Source organism: Artibeus jamaicensis, unplaced genomic scaffold (genome assembly GCF_021234435.1).
Source record: "Artibeus jamaicensis isolate MK-2021 breed Jamaican fruit bat unplaced genomic scaffold, CSHL_Jam_final contig_519, whole genome shotgun sequence".
NCBI lineage: Eukaryota > Metazoa > Chordata > Mammalia > Chiroptera > Phyllostomidae > Artibeus > Artibeus jamaicensis.
Window position 1 is genome coordinate 26,131,063 of NW_026521871.1, and position 25,130 is coordinate 26,156,192.

General features: G+C 36.2%; 1 protein-coding gene and 1 pseudogene across 3 annotated transcripts in view; one reads left to right on the top strand and one right to left on the bottom strand.

Annotated features, from left to right (window-relative positions):
* STAG1 (stromal antigen 1) overlaps window positions 1-25,130 on the top strand; it is a 388,204-nt gene that overhangs the window by 17,478 nt on the left and 345,596 nt on the right. Inside the window, exon 2 of one of the 3 annotated variants that reach the window (XM_053669339.1) lies at window positions 675-767. The exons of the other annotated variants lie outside the window; for them this stretch is intronic. The gene's annotated coding sequence lies outside the window, so the exon portion shown is untranslated. The remainder of the gene's footprint in view (window positions 1-674; window positions 768-25,130) is intronic. 3 annotated transcript variants of the gene reach the window in all.
* LOC119044797 (40S ribosomal protein S15-like) lies at window positions 449-8,107 on the bottom strand (annotated as a pseudogene).

Genomic DNA, 25,130 nt, shown 5'->3' on the forward strand with positions numbered 1-25,130 from the left:
CTACAGCTAGAAAAAAATAATGAAATTCTACTTGTGTCAAATGCAAAAATATAATGCTGAATGTTTAAAGACCTAGATTTCTATTAGGTGAATGATTACTTGAAAAATTTCAGTACAGCAGGATAAAGTGCTCTGATGAACAGTGGTCAAAATTTATTAACCTAATAAAAATAACATTTAATTATGGAAAACTTAAAACATGTAGATGAAGATGGAATAGTTCAGTGGATTCTCACATAATTATTACCCAGCTTCAAAATTGTTGTCATGTGCTATGTGTCATATTTACCCATACCCCTTTCCCTTATTTTGAAACAAATCCTAGGCATCTGAAAGATAAACATATGGCTATTATTATTCTTTTTTAAAGGTAAGTCTGTGCTTTTATTGGCTACTTGAGAGGAATGAAGCATGGAGTGAGTGGTCCTGAAGCCGGGCCTACTAAGCTTTACGGCTTATACGTGAAAGAGAGCTCGCTCAGGTAGTGGCCAATCATCTCTTGCTTGAGTTCCACCTGGTTGATTAAAAGTCTTTGCATTGTACACGCCCACCAGGTCTGGGAGGATGATCTTTTTCCACAGGTGCGTCTTCACCACGTCGGGCTTCTCCATGGGCGGTACTTCCTTCTTGGCCTTGCGCAGGCGCTTTAGCAGTGCGTGCTGTTTCCTCCCCAGGTTGCAGTTCAGTCGCCGCTGATACCAGACACTGTACAGCTGCGTCAGCTCCTTCCAGGACCTGTCAAACAGCTGATTGAGATCTGCACCGCGGTAGGTGAACTTGCAGAAGACCCGCTTCTCAGCTTCTTCTTCTGCTTCGCCATCTTGTCAGTTTTTCGGAAAGGACTACCATATGGCCATATTATACCTAAAGTCATTAGTTATAATTCTTTACTAGGATTACTTTTGAAGAGTGAGATGCAAAAATAAAAGTTTAAAATGTCTGCTTTTTTTTTTGGAAATGGAAACACTCATTGATTTTCAACCTTAAGGAATTAGATTTTTATATAAATACATGAGTGTGTGTCTGTGTCATCATTTCCTTCTCTTTTCTTCTCTCTTCCTCCCTCTCTCCTTCCTTCTTTTTTTGGTCATCTTTCTTTCAAAAAATCTTTTTTAGGGATTTTTAGGTCCTGTGTCTTTCCCTCCTTCCGTCTCTAGAGAAAATCATAAAATTTATGTTCATTTTTTTTGGTTTGTTTTCTGAAAACACTACTAGTTTTCTGTTAAGTAGAATTGATTTCTTATTAGTACCAAAATACCTGTAACATCAAAGTCAATGATAACTATTTATGGTAAATGTGAGCTTCGTTTTTAATTCCAGTACTGATCCATATGGGCTACTCTGATTTTTTTTTTTTGAGCCTCAGTTTACATGTGAAATGGAGATATATATCTGTACTTTATTCACTTAAGATTGCCCAAAGGATAAAATGAGGAGGTTAAGTAAGTGCATGTGGATTTTACTTGGGGTCAAGGTTTGGGTCAGGGTTAACAATACTGTGTGGCTTTATGTTCTTGCATTTAAAAAGAAAAGCAAGAGAAATGGAGGAAGAGGGAAACTATTAATGCCTATTATGTACATTTTATTGTGAAAAACTGTTTACATAATCCCGAAATCCTTACAATGATGTTGCTGGAAGGGATGTATTATTATCTCCATTTGAAACTGAGGCTCCAAAGTGTGAAGTAATTTGGAGAAGGTGCATATTGTTATCCTTACTTTATGTATGAGGAATGAAGGTTGGATGGAAAAATAGAGTAATTTCTACAAAGTCTTACAGTGAATTGGTGTGCAAATTTGAGCTTAGGGTAGCTTTAATTTGAAAGTTTGACTTTAGGTGAAGATGACAGTGTAGATAAACACAGCTTGCCTCCTTGCACAACCACATCAAAATTACAACTAAAATACAGAATAACCATTGCTCAGAACCATCAGAAATCCAGTTGAATGGAGGTCTGACAACTGTGGAATTAAACCCACATCCATCTAGATGGTAGGAGGGGCAGATACACAGAACAGGCTGGTCCCACACCCATGTGTGGTGGATAAAAATTAGGAAGGGATAGATATCTTGGGAGTGAGGAGTCCCAGCCCCATACCAGGCCCTCCAGCCCAGTGTTCCAATGTAAGGAAGATAAGTCCCCCATAACTTCTGGCTTCAAAACCAGCAGGGATTGAGTCAGTAGAAGAAACTGCTAAGTCTCAAGCAGTTACCCTTAAAGAACCTAACACACGATCGTAATCAGACTCACTCTCTCTGAGCTGCAGCACTGGTGTAGCAGTTTAAAAGACACCAGTGGCATATAGGGAGGCACTAAAGTGTCTGCCATCAAGCTGGGAGCTGGGGGACATCTTTCTCCCAGATAGAAGGGCAGGCAGAGGCCATTGTCCCTTTATTGAGCACTCTCCTCATGGAACCACAAGCCATATCTGAGACTCCATCAATGTGGCTAATACTCTTTGACCCACTCAAGAGATCCCCTGAGACTCTGTCCCACCCAAATTACAGGCACACCCAAACTATTAACCATGACTTTTTCATATGAATGGCTGGTTTTGGCTCCTGCTTCACAATTTCATAAATTCTATCAAACAAGCAACAGCTAAGAGTACCAGGCCTGGCACTAGCAGCAGCCAGCCTAGATTCACAGCTTCCTTTTGCCTGGGAATCTCCAAGCCCAGCAAAGTAGCAGCCATCTCAGATTGCTTTAAAGCTCATGAAGTGTGGCCCTGGGAGAGCACAGGTGGGGTCTGAACTTGACTTGCACATCCAGTGGACAGCTGCACCACCACCCTGCCCTTGCATAGCTGCTCCTCCATGGAGGGCAGAGGTTGGTCGGTGGTCACAGCCAGTCCTTGCACCTGACTGGCCTGGGGAAACCCCTCCCATTGAACTGCCAACAGCAGTCAAGACTCAACTACAAAAGGAGGTTGTATTCAGCCTACACAAAGGGCCCACCTTGAGTAACCAGCTTGGGTGATAGAGGAGGCTGTGACATTGGATCCCACAGGACACCTGCTATATTAGGCCACACTATCAAGACAGGAAGCCATAGCAGCTCTTCCTAATACATAGAAACAAATACAGGGAGGCTGCCAAAATGAGAGAGAAAGAAATATCTTCCAAATGAAAGAACAGATCAAAACTCCAGGAATTACACAAAATGGAGATAAGCAGTCTGTCAGATGCAGAGTTCAAAACACTTCATTAGAATGCTCAAGGAACTTAGTGAAGACCTCAACAGCATAAAAAAAGATCCGGGCAGAAATGAAGGATATACTAATTAAAATAAAGAACCATTTACAGGTAAACAACAGTAGAGTGAATGAAACTGAGAATCCAATCAATGGTTTGGAACATAAGGAAACAAAAACCAAGCAATTAGAATAACAAGAATAAAAAAGAATCCAAAAAAATCTGAGGATAGTGCAAGTGGCCTATGGGGCAACTTCAGGTGTTCCAACATTCACATCATAGGGGTGCCAGAAGAAGAGAAAGAGCAAGAAATTAGAAATCTATTTGAAAAAAATAATGAAAGAAAACTTCCCTAATTTGTCAAAGGAAATAGACATGCAAATGTAGGAAGCAAAGAGTCTCAAACAAGATAGATGCAAACAAGCCCATTACAAGACACATCATAATTAAAATGTCAAATGTTAATGATAAAGATAAAGGGAGAATCTTAAAAGCAGCAAGAGAAAGGCAGTTACTTACCTACGAGGGAGTTCCCATAGGCCAGTTTCTCAAAAGAAATTTAGCAGGACAGAAGGGATTGGTGAGAAACATTCAAAGTCATGAAAAGTAGGGAACTACAGCTGAGATTACTCTACCCAGCAAAGCTATCATTTAGAATCAAAGTGCAGGTATAGAGCTTCCCAGAAAGCAAAGAAACTTTGGGGATGACTAAAGGTATTTGTCATCACCAAACCATTAATGTATGAAATATTAAAAGGACTCATTTAAGAAAAAGATCCAAAACTATGAACAATGAAATGGCAATAAATACATATTTCTCAACAATTGAATCTAAAAAGCAAACTACAACAGAAATAGGAGTGTTTTGATGGTTGCCAGATGGGTGAGGATGTGGAGGAATGGGTGAAGAGGTGAGGAGATTAAGAAGTACAAATAGGTAATTACAGAATAATCGTGGGATGTAAAGTAGACAAAGAATTTATATGCATGACCCATGGACATAAACAATGGTGTGGGGATTGCCAGAAGGAGTTTGGGGGTGCTAGGTGGAAGGGAGCAAAGGTGGAAAAATTTGGACTACTGTAATACCATAATTAATAACATAATTTAAGAATAAAGTAAGTTACATGCAAAAAAGAAAGGAAAATTTATGCTTTTTTCTGTTGTGGGCAGTTGTGTGACAGAATGCATAGATGGTTTTACTTTTTTTTTCTTAAGCATTTATAGCTGCTTTGGACAGTTAGTTAATTATCGTTATTAATAGACATGTTGATGGGTTTGGTCAGTAATTTATTTAGGCTTTACAGAAGAGTAGTTACTATTTTAATTTATATTCTGTTTTCTGCATAGCTTAACTGGGTTTGTAGGATAAGTATCCTAGAATCATATTGCCAACGCTATAGATATAGCAGTGTTTTCAGAATCAGTTATCCAGGGACTAATGTCAACCCTTTTGCCATCAGTATTTACCAGCTTTTACTGGTATTTAACTGCTATTTAAATTTTTAAATTGTCGTTTTTCCTTGCATTCATTTTAAAAGGAAACTAGGATGTATAGTGAGTGGGGAAACTAATTTTACTTGCCATAAATAGAAAGTAAACAACTAATTAGATGAAAAACTTTTTTTTTATGTAGCATCTGAAACTGCTCCTTAGCCACAAGTGGTTTGCATATCACTGTTTGGAAATCTCAGATTTGTAAGATTAACCCCAAGAGTTTTATGTTTTTCCAATATTAAACAAGCTGATAGAGAAAGTTTGTGGAAGGTGCAGGCATTCATACTAAGCAAGAGCAAGTAAGAGTAGAGCAGAAACCATTTGTGTGGAGGCTCAAGTGGATTAAGTATTGTGAACCATTAGAAGTGATTCATATTGATTTATGTATGCTGATTATAAATACCTTTTTTAGCTGTAGTGATTCTTTAAAATGTCTAGTAGATTTTTCTCATTTTCTTTTTTTAATTGATATATATATATATATTTTTTTTAAAGATTTTATTTATTTATCTTTAGAAGGGAAAGGTAGGAGAGAGGGAGAGAACTGGCCTGCAACCCAGGCATGTGCCCTGACTGGGAATCGAACCGTGGTTGCTTGGTTCCCAGGCCCATGCTCAATCCACTGAGCTACACCAGCCAGGGCTTAATTGATATATTTTGATAGAGAAATATATAGAGAGAAACATTGATTTGTTGTTCTCCTTATTTATGCATTCATTGGTTGATTCCTTGTAAGTTCCCTGATGGGCAATTGAACTTACAACCTTGGCTTTTTGGGATGACGCTCTTAACCAACTGAGCTACCTGGCTAGGGCTCATTTGCTTTCTGAAGAGAACTTTTCATTGTGAAAACAACATAGTGCATCAAGCAAATGTACTACTTCAATATTTATAAAGTAAATACCGTGACACTTGAATTTGGTCAAGAACCAGAACATTGTCAGCACCACAGAAATTCTTTCATTGCATGCTCATTTGCATTACAAATTGCTGTACTCATCCTTTATCCTAAATGAACCATTATCTTGACTTTTACGGTTATAATTGCTTGTTTTTAAAAAATATTTCTACCTCCTAAGACTGTCCTGAAATGTTACAGTTAAGGCTTTGTCTGTTTTTGAGTTTCATGTAGATCGAATCACCCTCTATTTTTTTCTTGCCACCTTCACTTAATAGTGTGTTTGTGATATCTATTTATGTTGTGTGGATCTGTGGTTGATTTTTATTTTTTTAGTGTTCAGTTGTATGATTATGCCTTAATTTATTGTACTGTTGTATATTACTATGTAGCTTTATGCTCTCATATTTACAGATAATGCTTCTAAGAACATTCCTGTATGTTTTTAATGCTTATGGGCAGCCATTTTTGTTGGCTCTGTATCTAGGAGTGAAATCTACTGATCTTAAGAAACTATCCTTAACTTTTTTTTAGGTGGGTTCACAGAAATTAGGATACTTTAATAAGAGTGTTACAGCAATTTTTTCTTTTAATTCTCACCTGAGGCTATGTTTATTGATTTTTTGAGAGAGCAGAAGGGAGAGCAAGCTAATGAGAGAAACACTGCTGTGAGAAATATCAATCAGTTGCCTCCTGCTTGCACCCCAACTGGGGATCAAACCCACAGCCTAGGTATATGCCCTGACTGGGGATCAAACTCACAGCTTTTTGGTGCACAGGATGAAGCTCCGGTCAACTGAGCCACCTGGCGAGGGTGTTTCATTTCTTTTTTGTTTGTTTAATTTTTATTTTGTTTGGTGAAAAGAATTTTATTCTATCTCTAAGTCAAATTGTCCAGAGCATTTCCATATTGGGAGAGTCCAATATGCTACACAAATAATTGCTTCTGATAACATTTTCCTTTTGTTTTCAAAGAAGCTGGACTAAGTGATTATTGTATATTGTAATAAAACATTTTACATGACCTTATCACTTATCTCTGCTTAGTTAAGTAGATTGTATTTTTCTGTATTTGGCTTTTAGTTGCATTTATGATGACTTCTCATAAAAATAGTTGCTTAAATAAAATGGTTAATTTACTGTTTTCTAGTTTTAGATTTTTCTTCTTGTAAAACTTACTTTGCAATAAATAGTTTCTGCTGGGGGCTATGACTTAAACATTCAAGTGAAATATATTATGCAAATTGCAATTTTGTTGCAATTGAGGTGGAGTATAAAAAGATTTTTTGAAATTCTAGGATTGTGGAAAGGAAAAATACAGTATAATTCCGCATACTGGTGTGTGTGAGAGAGAGAAAAGAAGTAGACAGGAGCACTGGAATAGAGAGGGAAGTACTAGAGATTAAAGGGAAAATGAAATATTAAAAATAAATATCTTAGAGAAGGGAATGATAAAATAATTTTTAACAACTTCATTTTTTGAAAACCATTATGAATTCAGGTTTCAATACTGTAAGAAAATTAATCTTTAGAAATAAGCATTTTAATAAAAAATTAATGGAATTTTGTGTAGGTGAACTTTTCTAGGCCTTAAGATGACCAGAAAGGAAGGAAAAAGAACAAAAGGCAGCATATTTCTGGGGGGTATATAAGCAAAAAATGTTGCATTATAGTTTATCAATAAGTTCTGTGGTACTTACCTAGAGTTCTTAAATCCTCCTTCTTTAATAAGGGAAAAGTTCATTTAAACTGACATAAATAACCATAGTTGTTTAGCTATATAAACTATATTGTAATCTGACATATCTGGATTATAACTTTTCCATTAGGGTTGGTTATAAAGTAGCCATAGCACATGGTTAAAATAATTGTAGTAATTCACTATATGTTTGAAAGATTCCATGATTCTTTTTTCTTTAAAGATTTTATTTATTTAATTTTAGAGAGGAAGAAGGGAGGGAGGGAGACAGGGAGAGAAACATCAGTATGAGGGAGAAACGTTGATCGGTTGCTTCTTATAAGTGCCCCAACAGGGGACCAAACTCCCAACCCAGGTATGTACCCTGACTCGGAATCGAACCTGCAGCCTTCACTTTGCTCAGCAGTGCCCAACCGATGAGCTATACCAGCCAGGTTGAAGGATTCCATGATTCTTTACTGCACATTATTTTTTAGAGGGTTAGGGGAATGACTCAAGTACTTAAACAATAGTATAAATACTGATATAGTAAGCAGTAAAACTGTTTCTTATTATATATGATGATTCGGATTGGTTCCCCAACATTAGCTTTTACTTTAGTAAAAAATAAAAATTGAGGTGTTTACATAACATGCAGTTAGCTATTTTAAAGTGTTTTATTCAGCAGCATTTAGTGCATTTGTACTGTACCAACTGTATTTTCAAAATGTTTTCATCACACCAGAATAACACCCCATATCCATGAAATAATCATTTTCTGTTCCCCAGACCCCCACCAAAAATCAGTTATTTTGGCAACTAACTTACCTGCTTTCATCTTTACAGATTTGCTTATGTATGGTATTTCATATACATAAAATTGTTTAATGTGTATCTGGCTTTTATTAGCATAATGTTTTTTGAATTTCATCCAAGTGGTAGTTTGTACCAATACTTATTCCTTTTTATGGGTGAATGATATTCTGTTGTATGTATATACCACAATCTGTTTATCTGATACATATTTTGGTCATTGTCAATAATGCTGCTAGATTTATTTGTGTGAAAATTTCTTTGTGAACATATGTTTTCATTTTTCTAGAGTGTATAGCTAGGATTGGAATCGCTGGATTGTACAGTTAATTCTTTGTTTTATTTTTTGAGGAACTGCCAAACTCTTCTCAGCAGCTGCTGTACCATGTTCTGTTTCCACCAGCAATGTAGGATTTCTATTGCTGCACATCCTTGCCAACACCTATTTTTATTTTTGTTTTGATTAGAGAAAAAAAATCATTGCTTTGATTACAATAGCTGTATAGTAAGCTTTGAAATTGAGACATGTGAGCCCTGCGACTTTGTTCTTCCTTTTCAGAATTGTTTTGACTATTTGAGGCTCCTTTGCTTCTGTATGAATTTTAGTATTGGCTTTCCATTTGCATGTCCTACTGTGTGACAAGTAGTATCTTACTGTGCTTTTGGCTTGAATTTTCTTAATGAATAGTGAAATTGAGTGTGTTTTTCATGTGCTTGTTGGCTAATTGTACATGGGTGGGCAAAAGTAGGTTTACAGTTGTAGTACAAATAAATATTAAAATAATTAGTAAGTTGTAATACAAGAATAAATTCTGTTTCATCTGCTCTCAACTATTGAATGAACCCACTTTTGCCAACCCTGTATATCAGCATTGGAAAAATGTCTTTTCATGCTTATTTTAAAGAGTACTTTGTTGCTGAATTAAAATAATTCTTTATATATTCTACATTTTAAACCCTTATCAGTTATATAGTTTTCAGATATTTTCCCCCATTCTGTGAGTTGTCTTTTAACTCATTTAATAGTGTTTATAGTTAAATGTCAGGTACAATTTACGTGTTTTCCCCCCCTGTAAAGTACTTGTGTTCTGGTATCATTTCTAAGAAACCATTGCCAATTCCAAGGACATAGGGTATCCCACCTGTGATTTTTTTTTCTGACAAGTTTTATAGGTTTAGCGCTTAGATTTCAGTCTTTGTTATATTTTGAGGGTTTTTAAAAAAGATTTTGTTTATTTTTAGAGAGGGGCAGAGGAGGGAGGAAGGGAGAGAGACATCCATGTGAGAAACATCAATCAGTTGCTTCTCATATGCACCCTACTGTGGACTGAACCTGCAACCCAGGCATGTGCCCTGACTAGGAATCAAACTGGTGATCTTTTGCTTTGTGGGATGATGCTCAACCAACTGAGCCACACAGGTCAGATCCTATTTTGAGTTAAGTTTTATATATGGTGTGATAGGAGTCCAACTTTGTTCTTTTCATGATGGTATCAAATTACCCTATTTTTTGTTGAAGAGACCATTCCTGCCCCCATGAAATTGTCTTGAATCCATCTCAATAATCAATTGAGTATGTATGTATGGGTTTGTTTGGACTCTCAGTTTTTTCTCTTGGTATATGTATGTCTGTCCTTATGCCAGTACCACACTGTTTTGATTGCAGTACCTTTTTGGTAAGCTTTGCAGTTGGAAAGTATGAGCCTCCTGCTTTTTCTTTTTCATTCTTGTTTTGACTGTTTGTGACTCCTTGTAATCCCATATGAATTCAAGGGCTGACTTTTTCATTTCTGCAAAAAGGGCCTTTGGAATTTTGATAGGGATTGCATTGAAGCTGTAGATAGCTCTGGGAAGTACTGTCACTTTAGCAATATTAAATACTCCTCCCAATCCACTGGATGCCTTTTCATTTATTTTTCTCCTTAATTTCAGCAGGGTTTTTTTTTAGATTTTATTTATTTTTAGAGAGGGGAAGGGAGGGAGAAAGAGGAGAGAAACATCAATATGTGGTTGCCTCTGATGCAGGCTGCCTACTGGGGACCTGGCCCACAACCCAAGCATGGACTGGGAATCCAACTGGTGAGCCTTTGGTTCCCAGGCTGGCCCTCAATCCACTGAGCCACATCAGCCAGAGCTGTTTTGTTGTTTTTAAGTTACAAGTCTTTAACCCCCTTAGTTAAAATTATTCTTAGCTGTTTTATTTTCAAATGTAATTTTGAATGCAGTTTTTTTTTTAATTTCCTTTTTGGATTGTTCATTGCAAATGAAAACACAACTGAGTTTTATATGTTGGTCTTGTATCTTGTAACTTGGTTCCATTCATTTATTAGCTTAGTAGTTTATTTGTAGATTCTTTGGTATACTCTATATAGGATCATATCATGTGCAACTAGAACCAGTTATACTTCTTCCTTTCCATTATGGAATTTTAAAATTCTTTTTCTTACCTAGTTGCTCTAAGACTTCCAGTACAATGTTAAATATTGCTAGGCCTCCTTTTTTTGCGCCTGATGTTAGGGACAGAACTTTTATTTTAATCTTTTCTCATTGAGTATGATGTTAGTTTCCCACTGAGTGGGCTTTTCATGAATCCCTTTTATTTTATTAAGGAAGCTCCCTCAATTCCTAATCTGAGTGGTGTTTTTAACATGAAAGGGTGTTTAGTTTTGTCATGTTTTTTTTTTGTGTGTGTGTATTTTTCTTGAAGTAATCATGTGTTTTTTTTCCCTTCATTCTGGTAATATGATTTATTACATTGATGATACTATGTTGAACCATCTTTACATTCCTGGGGTAAATCTCAGTTGGTCATGCTGTATCATCCTTTTAATGTACTGTTATATTTGGTTTGCTAATATTTTGTTGAGGAGTTTTACATGTATATTCATAAAGAATACTGGCCTGTGTTTTTTTTTTTTTCCTTGTATCTTTGTCTAGCTTTGGTATCAGGGTGATGTTAGTGTAATAGAATATGTTAGGAAGCATTAATTACTTTTGTAATTTTTGGAAGAGTTTGATAATACTAGTCTTAATTATTTTTAGAACTTTTGGTAGAATTCACTGGTGAAGCCATCTGAACCTGGACTTTATTTGGAGTATTTTGATTATTGATTCTTTTGTTATAGTTCTGTTGAAATTTCCTTTTTCTTCTTGAGTTAGTATAGAAAATTTCTGTGTTTTTAGGAATTTGTTATTTTCATTTAGATTATCTAATTTGTTGTACAGTTGTTCATAGTGTTCTCTTATAGTCCCTTTATTTTCTCTGAGATTGGTAGTAATGCCCTCATATTCATTTTTGATCTTAGTTATTTGTATGTGTCCATTTTTAAAAAACCAAGCAAAGATTTGTTACTTTTGTAATTTTTTTTAAAGATTAACTTTTGGTGTCATTGATTCTTTTTTTCTATTTTCTAGTTCATAATCTATTCCCTGGTCTCTATTTTTCTTTTTTTTTTTTTTTTTTGCTGGCTTTGGATTTAAATTGCTCTACTTATTTTAGTTCTTTAAGATATAAAGTTAGGTTATTGATTTGAGATAGTTTTTCTTTTTTAGTATAGGCATTTAGTTATAAATTACCTTCTGAGCTCTGCTTTTGCTGTATACCAAGGTTTTGGTAAGTTATATTTTTATTTTCATTGGTCTCAAGTTATTTTCTAATTTTTCTTGTGAATTATTTTTGACCTATTTCTTGGATAAGGGAGGCTTACGATGCTAATTTCCCAGTTTTCTTTTAGTTTATTGATTTCTAATTCCATTCTATTGTGGTCAGAGGAATACATTGTAGATTTCAGTCTGTAAATTTATTGAGGATTGTTTGTGCCTAACATAGTCTATCCTGGAGAAATTCTGTGTATTTGAGAAGAGTGTGTGTTCTGCCTCCTGTGGTGAGTGTTTTATATATGTATGTTCAGCTTGGCTTAAGTGTTCAGATCCTCTGTTTCCTTACTGATATTTCATCTAGATGTTCCAGCCACTGTTGAAAGGGGATTTTGTAGTCACCAACTTTTATTCCACTGTATCTTTTTCCTTTAAGCTCTCAGTGTTTGCATATGTATTTTGGAGATTCTTTGCCTGCTTTTATAATCATCATTTTGATAAATTAATCTTTTTAATCAGTATAAGTTGTCTTTTTTAATAATTTTTTACTTAAAATGTATTTTGTCTGCTGTTAGTATTGCTACCTCAGCTCTCTTTTGGTTACTATATGAATGCAATAGCCTTTTCTACACTTCCAAGCTATTTGTGTCTTTGAATCTGTAGTGAGTCTATAAGAAGCATATAGTTGGATCATATTTTAATTAATTTTGCCAGTCTTTGCTTTCTAATTCATGAGTTTTAAGCGTTTTACATTTAAAGCATTAACTAATAAGAATTTCTGCCATTTTGCTATTGTATATGGTCACCGAAGCCCATTTTCTGTTGTCTTCATGGTCAGCCAGTGACCTGGCATTTCTTGAGTTTATGGATCCAATAAAGAAAAAAAGAAAAAAAGTGTTCTCTGTTTTAAATTTTTTTGAGAAATGCTGTCCAGGAAGCAACTTCAGTTCAGTAGGGTTGAAATAGTTACCAGCCTCTGTGCTATTCTCTTAGTGATTGTTAGGCAGATTAAAATACAGTCCTGATTTTTGAGAGACTGGGTTCCTGTTGACCACCCTTGCACCAGTAAGCTGCAACAGGAATGCATGTTGTCATATCCAGAGGTGCTTGCTTTCAGGCTGGTGGATGGGGGTGGTAGCTATTACACAAAGTGCAGAAATTCATGACAGTTAAGTATCTTCTTCTTTAAGCACTCATGTGGATACTGCATGTGTCCAGAATTATGAAATAGTTGATTATAATAGTTCTTGGCAACTGAATTATTTTTTCCAATGAAAGGAACAATTTTTGGAGATTCTGTCATTTTCTGTAATGTCCACTCAGCCTTTACTTTTACATATTGACATTTTATTTAAATAATTTGCTGGCCTAAAATCTATAAGTGAGTCTTGATAATTGAAGTGAATTTTAAGCTTAACCATAAGTGAAAATATAATAACTTGTGAAAATATATTAGCTGATTTAATTTAATAATTTAAATTTAACTTTGGCCACTATTGGTTGGAAATAATTTTAACAAGTAGTGATCTTTATTTTAAGAAGTGTAAAAGAATAACCAAGTTGGGTGTGAAACAATAATTAAAATCTAATTTAATATCTATAGTTAAACTGTGGGGGCAAAGAAATAGCTCTGCCTATTTTTTGATAGTAATTAGTAGGCTTCATTCAAAATTTTAATGGGTAAAAAGAAAGGATTTGTAAAATGATTCTCCCAAAAGTAATAGCTATGTTTTAGTGAGTAATTTCTGTATTCCTTGAACACTGAAAGATGCATTGGATGATCTGTTGTAATTCTTGCTAAACACGAATAGCACAGGTATTTTCTTCATTTTTTCAGTTGAAAATATTGATGTTCAGAAAATAAACTATATTTACACAGGGGGAGGACTACCAGCTCTTAAATGACAAAGATAGGAAGCAAGTTCAGGTCTTTTTGGCTCTTTGTTCTTCTGAGTGGTTTTGATTGTAGGGTACACAATGACTTCTACGACTTATCTGAAAAGGTAGAATGAAAACTACTTTCTCTGTAGAGACAATTTCCCTATGATGAGATATTGGGTACTGACATGGTTCTTCCTTGGTAAGATTTTTAAATATCTGTATACAAAGATACAGATATTTGAGGACAGAATAGTTGTGGTTGTGTGTCAACTAGTGGTTAGCTTTCAATCAAGATCTAAAAAGTTCATGGACAACAACCAATTTTTATAAAAAGTCTATTTTAATATGTTTCTCAGACAATTATTTTAAAAATAATATATTTAAAAGTTTTTGAGGATGCAGTAACTCAAGATAGGGATTGTTACATTTAAAGTATTTGACAAGACACGTTTATGTACTTTAAAATTGTTCTTGAGAGATTTAGTGTTAATATCTTGCCCGTAATCCCATTGTTAACAGGAAGGTTTGTATAATCTGTATCTAGAAGGGACTTTTGAAATAATTAAGTCTAAGTCCTATACATACATTTAACAGATGAGAAAGCCCAATTTGAAAGTTACTGAGGTTAAAAACCACTTTAGTGATTCTTCTTCTTTGTTTTAAAGTTTTAAGTGCTTAATTGCTGAAGATTAGGAATGGAGGATAGGATGAACATCCAGAAATCATTTTCTATAAATTCCCATTCTAGGTAAAGCTCTCTATTTTTTTAAGTCTTTTATTGATTTATCTTTAGATGGAGAAGGGAAGGAGAGAGGGAGAGAAATATCAGTGTATGCTTGCCTCTTGTGCGTACCTTGCTGGGAACTGGCCTGCAACCCAGGCATGTGTCCTGACTTAGAATTGAACTGCAATACTTTGGTTCGCAGGCCCACACTCAACCACTGAGCTACGCCAGCCAGGGCTAGGTAAAGCTCTCTTGATGGAGAGGAAGAAACACTTTGGGAGGTATGACAAAAAGGAGAGGAGCTGGAAGGACATTGTCACATTATAGGTATACAAAAAACATAGCACATCAAAAAAAGAGAAGAATGAACAGTTGTTTTTCAACAATAGGACACCTTGGTATTCTAAAGTAAATTTATGGATATTTAGCAGGAAGAGGAAGAGTGGAAGTGAAGCAGAGTAGAGTTTGTTGTCCCGAAATATACCTCTTTGGGATGTTAATATATATATTTTTATATATTTTATTGATTATGCCATTACAGTTGTCCTATTTCCCCCCCTTCATTCACCTCCACTCTGCACAACCCCTCCCCTACCCAGGACCACTGGGGCCTGCACAGTCTGTCTCACTGCTCCCTCCTTCGCCTGCTTTATCTGAGCGTGAATGTGTGACCACGGTCAGCCTGCGGTCAGCCTGCCGCCAACCTGCCGCCTTTTGCCCTCACTGGGTCTGCCCGTTGCAACCGCATGCCTGGGATCCACCAACCTCTGCTCTAGTGCCTGGGTCGGTCTAGCCGAGTTTTCCTGTGCAACCCCGCTCTGCCCCTCTTACCGGTCTGGCTGAATGGCTCCGCTCGTCCTTGTCGTCGTCGTTGTTGTTGTTGGACTTCCCCGTGTAGTTCAGTTTTCTGTGTTTTGGTTGTGTTTCTGTTACTAAAACTTTGTTGTCTTTAAACTTGGTTGTGCGAGGAGGCACAGTGTTTCTACCTACGCCTCCATCTTCGGATGTTAATATTTTAAACCGGTAATTTTTAAAGCCCAGAAGGCTTAGGGAGAACCTTTGACCTTACTCTGTTTAAAAGAATTTAAGGTAGAAGAGGCAATTGCAGGAAGGAGGAGCCATCACTGTAGATAACTATAGTATAATATGAACTAGGTATTGTAGACAGAAGGAGCCTAGCAAGATCCATTTGATCAAAGTCTTCTCTGTGTCACACTGTCTCTGCATGGCCCAGCAAACATGTTTATCAAATGTTTACTTTTGTATCTTCATGTGAATTGCCTTTCTCTAACTTTGAAGTCGCAAACCACTATGTACTCTTCTCTTTAGCACATGATAGCAATTAAGCCCCAATTGCCCGATATGTCCTGGACCCTCATAGGTTCATGTAAACTGTGTACATAGGTTTGTATTTAAATCTGGTTAATTTCTCCTGTTAATCTGTCTCATGTCTGTTTAATTCTTAGGCCAGCCAGAGAAACCTAGAAGTGTGAGTAGAATTTCTTCTTCCCCTATAGAGGGATGTAACATGGTAACAGGCGTAAAATTTTTTAAATGGCCATATGTAGAAATGATGTGACTACTTGGTAGCATCCTTTTTATTAGGAGTATTCAAATTTATTGGTATTAACTTTTTACTGGTTCCTCTGAAAATACTTGTCTTTTAGAAAAACTTGAATGTAAGAGAGTTAAAAATTATGAATTGCAAGCTGTAGTAGTCATTTTGTACATTTTAATTTAGTGGTTGTCAATCTGAAGACAGGGTTATATTACATAAAAATTGTCCAAGGAGGTTTTTTGGGAAAGCATGTATCCATTTATGTCTCCCTTTGGTAAAATGGAATGTGTAAATTTAAGGTCAGAATAAAGAGGAAGATACTATTTATATTTTGAAAAATACTACTCAGGTGATTATTTTGCATCAGTTCTCTATCTACTTTACAAAAAAAAGTGTAAAAAGAAAGAAATTAAAACTAAAATCTTTTGTCACAGACAGGAAAGTAATTTGGCGTGAGTTGTTGATAAAGAGAGCTCTAAAATAAGGAGTTTTAAGATGTTTACTTAAAACTGAAACTGCATTGATACTTTGGATAAGAGATAATGACAGACTGTTGCAGAAGAAGACTTAATCAAAGTCTATCTTTAGAAAAAGATAGATTTATCTTTTTCTATCTTTAGAAAAAAAATAGAAGGGATCAGAGGTGAATCATAGGTAGACAGACAGATAAAATTGGGGTAACAAATGAACTATAAATGTTAGCAGAATTAAGAATGACCTTTTAATTTAAACTTTTTAAAGTTAAAATCAATTCAGAAAATGTGACAAGTTCCATTCTAGATAAATCAGTGAACAAAGAAGCAAAGATCCCTGTCCTAATGGAAGTTACAGCATTTCAGTTTGGGGAAGGGGCATGTTACAAAAGAAAAAAGTAGAGTAAGGTAAAGTGATGGAGAGTGTTGGGAGACCAAAGGCTGCAAATTTTATTTTGATAGAATAGTAAGGAAAAACTTACTGAGCACTGAAAACCTAAAACAGGGGTGTCCAACCCATGGCCTGCATGCAGCCTAGGATGGCTACAAATGTGGCCCAACACAAAATCATAAATTTACTTAAAACATTATAAGATTTTTGATTATGAGATTTTTTGATTCTGTATCACCATGTATTTAATGTGTGTCCTAAGACAACTTTCCTTCTTCCAGCATAGCCCAGAGACACCAAAAGGTTGGATACCCCTGAAGCATTAATTATCTGATGTAAATACACATATGGTGGTGGGGAAATCAAGCTTTGCAGATAACCTGGTGATGATGTGAGTGTAGGGAGCTGCATAATACAAACCAGGAATTTGTGAAAGATTTCTAGGCTATAGGTATAAAAATGTGATCATTATTTTAGATGATATTTAGAACTATAAGACTAAATGTGGTCATCCACAGGGGCTGAGTGCAGATATTGATGGGAACAAAATGATACCACCCCAAAATATGCCTACGGCATATTGATTTTTTAAGCCTTTTTTTTATTTATTTATTTATTTAGATTTTACTTATATTTTGAGAGAAGGGAAGGGATGGAGAAAGGGAGAGAGAGGCAATGATGGGTGAGAGAAACATCTATCGGTTGCTTCTTGTGCCCCGTCCTGGGGACCTGGCCCACAACTCAGGGTATGTGTCCTGATCAGGACTCGAACTGGGGACCTTTTGGTTCACAGGCTGATGCTCAATCCACTGAGCAACACCAGCCAGGGCTAAACTGGTTATTTTAAAGAAACAGAGGTCCTGGCTGATGTGGCTCAGTGGTTCGAGTGCCAGCCTATGAACCAAAGGGTCACTGGTTCAGTTCCCAGTCAGTGCACATGCCTGGGTTGAAGGCCAGGTCTCCAATTGGGGGCACATGAGAGGCAACCACACATTGATGTTTTTCTCTCTGCCTCTTTCTCCTTTCCTTCCTCTCTCTAAAAATAAATAAATAAAATCTTTTAACAAATAAACAGGCGATACCGATGAAGCTCTGAAAACTGGGAAGATAACCTTTTGTAAGAAATATTTACATTTATAATGAAAATCTTCATTTTTAGGGTGCCTCCCTCTCTGTACCAGGAAGAGAAAGATGATTCTAAATCTCTAGAAAGTTTTTAATAATGGAGAAGGCAGTGACTTAAATTTGTGTCACAACTTTATCCTTTTTACTGTGCTTCTTCAGACAACCCCCGTAACTGACTCTTCATCTCCAACATCCTCTTTTCTCTTTAGCTGCAGGTGGCATTTAGGTGGTGGCTTAGTCCATTTGTGGAAGATTTTTAGTTTTCCTTGGTTTCTTCCATGGATACAGGAGGTATATATGATAGTAAACTTTTGTTTGTTTATTTTCCTGTCAATATGCTATTAATTTTATTGTTAGAGTAGCCAAAGAACCTAGAAGGGAAGAAAGGAAATGTTGTACTCCCCTATAATACAGAAGAGTACCATGGATTATTTTGCAGGCGTATGTGTTCTATTTGTTAGGGACTGAGGAGGAGAGAAGGATCCAGTCAAGTCAGTCCACAAAGGACAGCTATAAGAGTGTGGAGTTCTGGAAGCCAACAGAGGTTTTCAGTTTTGACTATGCTGCTGATAGTCAACCTAAAATGAAGACTGAGTATTAATCATTGGGTTTAGAAACAAGGAGTTAATAGTGATCTTGATTAGCTGTTTTGGTGGCATAGTGGTGGGGGGGCTTATAGGAGTGGGTTTAAGAGAGAATTAAATAAGATGTTAGAAATAGCTATGTAGACAACTTTTTGAGGCATTTTGTTGCAAATGGAGCAAAGAAATAGTGGCTACAGTAGAAAATGGACTCTAGAGAATGTTTTTAAAAGGCAATGAAAAATTTTTTTGTCATTGGCAGACCTCACACACTACATTGGTGTCATAAGGTTATAATGGATTATAAACAAAAACTTTGTTTGCCGTGTTGAAAGAAAAAGCTGGACCTGATCCGGATGTTGAATTTATTATACTATTAGCTGTTGGTGGTTTAAATAGAGGAGGCGGCTCAGTGTGCTGTCTACCTACTCTGTCTGCCTAAGGATGGGCCTAGAGTTTGCCAGTGTTGGGGCGGAAGGGATCCTGGAGCCTGTTCACACCCACTCTTGCACATGCACACACACTCACACTCATGTACACAGACTCACTTCACTTCCCTCAGTTTCTCTTTCTCTCTTTCCTCCCGGTCTCACTCTCCCTCTCTTCACTGTCCTTCTCTCTCTTCTTCTCCTTCTCTTAAGTATTACCTGTCTGGATCTCTTTTAATCTCTGCCCTCCCCTTCTCTCCTTTTCCTTTCATTTCCCTCCCTCCCTTCCTTCTCCTGATATCTATTCCTCCAAGGTTACATCTCTTCACAGCCCTCCCTAAGCACCCAACCCCTAACGGATTGTGTGCACGTATACACACAGACATTATCTTTTATGCCTTATTTTTACTGTCCTTTTCTATTTTTACATATGTTTAGATAAATAAATAATACTATGTTACAATTGCTTACAGTATTCAGTACAGTAACATGCTTATAGTCTGGGAATGATAGGCTGTACCATATAACCTAGGTATGTAGTAGGCTGTATCATCTTGGTTTGTGTAAGTACAGTCTGTGAAATTGCACAGTGAAGAAATCAGAACATGTCCCTATCATTAAGTGGCACATGACTTTATATAAGATAGAAATGAGAATTTCCATTTGTCTTTTTTCCAAGGAGGTAAGTATTGTTAATGGTTTTCTCTGTAGGCTTCCATGCCCTTTTTCCTAGCTACTGTACTTAACAGATATATACTTATACACATGCAATTGACCCTTGAACCACTCAGGGGTTGAGGGTATCTAACTCCTGTGCAGTTAAAAATCCTCTTAAAACTACAGCTGACCCTTGGTATACATGGATTCCTAACTGTGGAGTTGACCCTTGAAAATTCAGGTTTGAAATGTAGTCACTTGTGGGTGGAGGCTGCATATAAGTGATTTGTGTAGTTCAAGTCTGTGATGTTCAAGGGTCACCGGTATATAATTAAAAGCACAATATAACTGGGCTGTGTGGAATTGAATAGTGGTCACCCAAAAGTATGTCCAACTCCTCTGGAACCTGTGAATGTAACTTTTGGCGAAAGAGTCTTTGGAGATATAATTTAGGATCTCAAGGTAAGATCATCTTAGGTTAGGTGGGCAATAAATTAATGGCAGTCTCCTTGGAAGAGAGGATAAAATGCAGAGAAGCAGGCTATGTGAAGACAACAAATACGGGGAGAAGGTGATGTGAAATTGGAGGCAGAGACTAAAGTTAAGCAATCTGTAAGCCAAGGGACACTTGGAGTCAACAACAACTGGAAGAGACAAGAAAAGATTTTTCTCTGTAGCCTTGGGAAGGTGCAGGGCTGTGCTTACACTTAGATTTTGGATTTCTGTTCCCAAGAAATTGTGAAGATTAAATTTCTGCTCTAAGCCACCAAATTTGTGATAATTTGTTATGGCAGCCCAAAGAAACTAGTACAGGCTAATACTATATATCTTGTTCTACAGCTTTTAACTTTTTATTGTAAATATTTTTCATGTTACTGCATGTGGTTGGATTTTGTTCTTATAACAACTGCTTTGTGTTTCCACAGGGTGAATCTACTATGTATGGTATATCCATGCATGGTGTAGTATGGACATTTAGCTTATTTCTAAATGTTGTTGCTAAAGTACATTTCTGTTAAATTTCTAGATTTGCCAAGCATGCCCCTTTAAAATACTGTTTTTTTATATTGCCAGCAATGAACATTATAAATCTTTAATTTATTTGATGGGTGAAAAATAGTTATTTTACTGCTTTGTTTTACTTTTCTCTACTTGGTAGTGAAATTAAATATTTTGTCATGCTTGGCCATTTGTAAAGCCTCCTAAAAATGAAACTCAAAAAGGAATGTTTAAAAGAAAATGTCAAAGTTTAATAAACTTTAAGTATGCTTTTAAGAGACAAGTGTGTAATTTTCTTTGTAGTTCTGTTATCTCCTTTTATTAATAAAAATTAAGAATAAATTTGACTGAAGGAGTTCAAGATCAGTCTCCCTTCTCTCCCCATCCAGATGTGCCACTTTCACACATGAATCATTGTGAGCTGAAGAAAAATCAAGACCCAACAATTTCAAGAAAATCGTTTACATCTTTATTAATTACCTAAAAGAATTTAGATTGGGGTGTCTGGATAGAGAGATAACTTTTTATTTGATTATCTGTATGGAAGGACAGACATTTAATGAATAAACATCTCTTCTTATCCTATGAATTACTCTCCTCCCCAGTGAATCTCTAGGACCCTGTCCTATTCCTTAGCTCAGAATGGCATATAAACCTCAAGGGCCTGCCTTGTCCTCACCTCTCATTGTCTTTGTGGGGCTTTTTTACACATGAAATTAATTCGTTTTTTTCTTCTGTTATCCTGTCTTATGTCAATTTGATTATTAGAACAATCATTTTGTATAGTTAATACTAAAATGTTAGAAAAGAGGGGGGCACTTTAACCTTTGAAGGCAAAAGTAGAAACTTGTTTGACTTACTGAACTTAAAAATACAAGTAGTCCTGAATAAGAATTACTGATAACTTGCAGAAAACTGGCACTTTATAACTATTAGAAAACCAGTTTTGTCATGAACTGCAATTCTTACCTCTTATGATCATGAGTTGTAGATAGAACTTCTCACACCACTCTTTGAACCCTATGCTTAGATTTGTAATACTTTTTAAAAAATTTTGTGTGTGTGTGTGTGTGTGTGTGTGTGTGTGTGTGTAGGTTTAATGCCCAGAATATACTCTAGTAAATTGTTACATTGTCTTCAGGAAAATTATGGCTTAGTTTATCATTTAAAGTAGGGTTAAATGACATAGTCCTTTCATAATAAAAACCCTACATTTTCTGAAAATCAGTGACATTATGATAATCTTAATTATTGAAATAAAATATTCAGGGCTACTTAAATTATTTAAAATGAAAATAATCCAAAAGGAAAGACTTACTGCTCCACTTAATAGGAATAATACACTTAACAGGAAATGCGCCAGTGAATTTAATTGCTGCATGTTCCTCACTTTGAATTAAGTGGTGAGTTGATCAAGAAACTACTATATAAACTATTCCATCCAATACTGAGGATTTGATTTAGTTTTTCCTTTAGGTATCCTGGTGTTAATGATAGACCAATGTTTGTTGAATCATAGGTCTGTGAAAGATAGTTACTTTTCTAAGATATTCAGAAATATCTTCTCTGAATATGTAAATGTTCAGATACTCTATCTAAGTTTTGTGATTTTTTTTGTTTAAATCTTGAAAAAAATTATCTTTAGTTTTCTTTACATTGCCTTACATCTGGCCAGAGGAGCTTGGATGAAAAATGAAAAATTGTCACAAAGTTAAGAAAGGCTAAACAGTACTTCAGAAATGGTACATGATGAGGCAAGTCAATAGCATTTAGGAATGAAAATGAATGAAAGAGTTAGCTCAAGTTCTTGTCTTGCTGGATGTGAACATAGTTTTGAATGACATTGAAAAACATTGAAGGAAATGAAGAACATCAGGCCATTATCGAGTGATGATGAAAAAATGCAGTCAGTTAATTTTCTAAGCAGGAACAGTTTTTGATTATGTGGATGAATAGGAAAAAGTCTCCTATATGTCTCCTCTTCTGTACTACAACACTGAGTACCTTGTGACCATATGACTGGGTTTTCTATATATGGAACAATTCTGTATGACACCAACTGGGAACTGGGTATCCTAAAATTTTAATCAATGCTGGTACAACTTTCATGGAGTTAGCATCAGATCTCACAAGTTAAGGACTCAATTCTGCAAGAAACACACTCACCTCCACTCCCTCCCTATTCAGGCATGCACACACACTTTCAAAGTCCAGATTGTTACTTACACTTTTGACTGACTGACTATAAATCGGAGTTTCCTGCAACCCCTTCCTTGGGTTCAATTAATTTGCTAGAGTGGCTCATGGAACTCAGGAAAAAAAGTTTTCTTACTCGTATGGGCTTAGTATATATAAAAGGATACAGACAGATGGAAAAAATGTGAAGATCAAGGTATGGGGGAAGGGACGTGGCATCCTCCTAGCATCTCACTACATGTTCACCTACCCAGAAAGCTCTTCAAATTCCATCTTTTGGGGTTTTTATGGAAGCTCTATCAAGCAGGCATAATTGATTAAATCATAAACAGTTGGTGGTTAAGTCATCCTCTAGCTCTCTTCCTTCCCTGGAGGTCAGGGGATGGGATTGTTCCAGCTAACCCTCTAATCATGTGGTTGGTTCCATGTGCAAGAAACTGTCATTCTTTGGGGATTTCCAAAAATCACCTAATTAACTTAAACTCAGGTGTTATTGAAAGGGGCTTGCTATGAATAAACAAAGATATCTTTATCACTTTGGTCAGTAAGAAAATTACAAGGGTTTTAGGAGCTCTCTGCCTTGAAGACCAAATACATATTTATTATAATAAACAACCAGACACAGAATGCTTAAGTGTTTGAATAAAGTAGTGATCTCAGCAAAGACATTATCTTCCTATAAAATTGAGTGTGTAATTGAAACAGTAAAGGAAGACTTTAAAAAATATATTTATTTATTTTTTAGAGAGAGGGTAAGGGAAGGAGAAAGAGTGGGAGAGAAACATCAATGTGTGCTTGCTTCTCATGTGTCCCCTACTAGGGACCTGGCCTGCAACCCAGGCATGTGCCCTGACTGGGAATCAAACTAGTTACCTTTTGCTTCACAGGCCCATGCTCAATCCACTGAGCTACACCAGCCAGGGCAAAGGAATACATTTTTAATAGGAGCAGAAGGTGGTTTGATCTCTCCTGTAAGACAACTGGTTAGCAAATCAAAAGGCTTTGAAAACTATGGGTACCAGTACACAAAATATTTTCTAAAATGAATAGCTCAGTTCTGTTCAGTTGTTTAATGTGCACCAAATAGAAAACAATCTCTTGACTCGACTATAAAGCATGTATGGTTGAATTGTTAGATACAGAAGCTCAGGAATGTAGATTTTTGCCTGAGTCTCCATGGGACAAAATCTTTATCAGCATTTATGTATTAATCTCAAACCTTCCAAAATGAACTCTCACAATAGGAGATTTTTACAAAGGGGAACCCCTATTTTATAGGGAACTACATTCTCTGAAGCAATGATTTCCCATGTTTCAGATGGGTTGAAACAATCAGAAAACAAGAGTGTTCTCCATGAACTTGTTTACTATTTTATGATATGAAACAGGATTTCAAGGAGAGAAAATTATACCTTCAGGAAGTAAGGGATCATCTTAGGAAGAATTACATTGCAACCATTATTCCAGAAACCAATAGGTCTTTTTTTTTTTTTTTTACTTTAAAAAAATTTTGTATTTTATTGATTATGCTATTATAGTTGTCCCGATTTTTCCCCCTTTGCTTCCCTACACCTGATACCCCCATTCCTCCCAGCAACCCCCACCCCCTGCCCACCAGTTCATGTCCATGGGTCATACATATAAGTTCTTTGGCTTCTCCATTTCCCGTACTACCCTTGCCCTCCCTCTGTCTATTTTCTACCTACCATCTATGCTACTTAACCTCTGTACCCACTCTGCCCTTCTCCCACTCCCCTGTTAATAATCCTCTGTGTGATCTCTGTTTCTGTGGTTCTGTTCCTGTTCTAGTTGTTTGCTTAGTTTGCTTTTGTTTTAGGTGTGGTTGTTAATAACTGAGTCTGCTGTCTTTTTACTGTTCACCTTTTTTTATCTTCTTAGATAAATCCCTTTAACATTTCATATAGGGCTTGGTGATGATGAACTCCTTTAATTTGACTTTATCTGAGAAGCACTTTATCTGTCCTTCCATTCTAAATGAAAGCTTTGCTGGATAGAGCAATCCTGTATGTGAGTCCTTGCCTTTCATGACTTGGAATACTTCTTTCCAGCCCCTTCTTGCCTGTAAGGTCTCTTGAAAAATCTGCTGACAGTCTGATGGGAACTCCTTTGTAGGTGACTGTCCCCTTATCTCTTGCTGCTTCTAGAATTCTCTTCTTCATTTTAATCTTGGGTAATGTAATGATGATGTGCCTTGGTGTGTTCCTCATGGTCCAACTTCTTTGGGACTCTCTGAGTTTCCTGGATTTCCTGGAAGTCTTATTTCCTTTGCCAGATTGGGGAAGTTCTCCTTTATTATTTGTTCAAATAAGTTTTCCATTTGTTGCTCTTCCCCTTCTGGTACGCCTATAATTCGGATATTGGAATGTTTAAAGATGTCCTGGAGGTTCCTAAGCCTCTCTTCATTTTTTTGAATTCTT